Raw genomic sequence first — 613 nt, forward strand, 5'->3', positions numbered from 1 at the left:
CTACAAAAAATACTGTATCTCAACTGACATGACTGTAATCCAGCGAGACAAATCTTCCTTCTAAACCTGATAAATACAAACTCCAGTTATAAATCTGATAAAGCAGTAACAAAATTGATAGCATGTCAGTAATAGATTTGATAATTAAAACAGTAATAAATTTGAGAATTACATAAATCAGCAATGAAGTTAATAATTACAGAAATCAATCATAGATTTTATAGTTACATAAAGCAGTAACAAATGAGATAGTTATAGAAATCAGCAATAAATCTGATAGCTACATAAATCAGTATTAGAAGTATGTATTGGCTAGGTTTCTAACACAGGGCTAAAGGTGGCTCAGAATGTCACTGCTGATATATGTGATACTCCCTTAAATCTTCCTTGTTAAGATAACTGGCTGTTTTTTTCTGTATATCATTATCCCTCATTATAACACCATTAGAACCCCTTGTATGTTAATTGTGTGATTTAGGGAGATAAGAATAGCGAGATGAGGGGAGCCGAATAACTGGGAGACGTATAGTTAGATGGAAAAAAATGCAAATATTGTTTTAATGCAAAGTGCGTGTTAGAATGGCCTCTCCTTATGGGCCATATCTTTGTTATA

Source organism: Penaeus monodon, chromosome 32 (assembly GCF_015228065.2).
Source record: "Penaeus monodon isolate SGIC_2016 chromosome 32, NSTDA_Pmon_1, whole genome shotgun sequence".
Taxonomy (NCBI): domain Eukaryota; kingdom Metazoa; phylum Arthropoda; class Malacostraca; order Decapoda; family Penaeidae; genus Penaeus; species Penaeus monodon.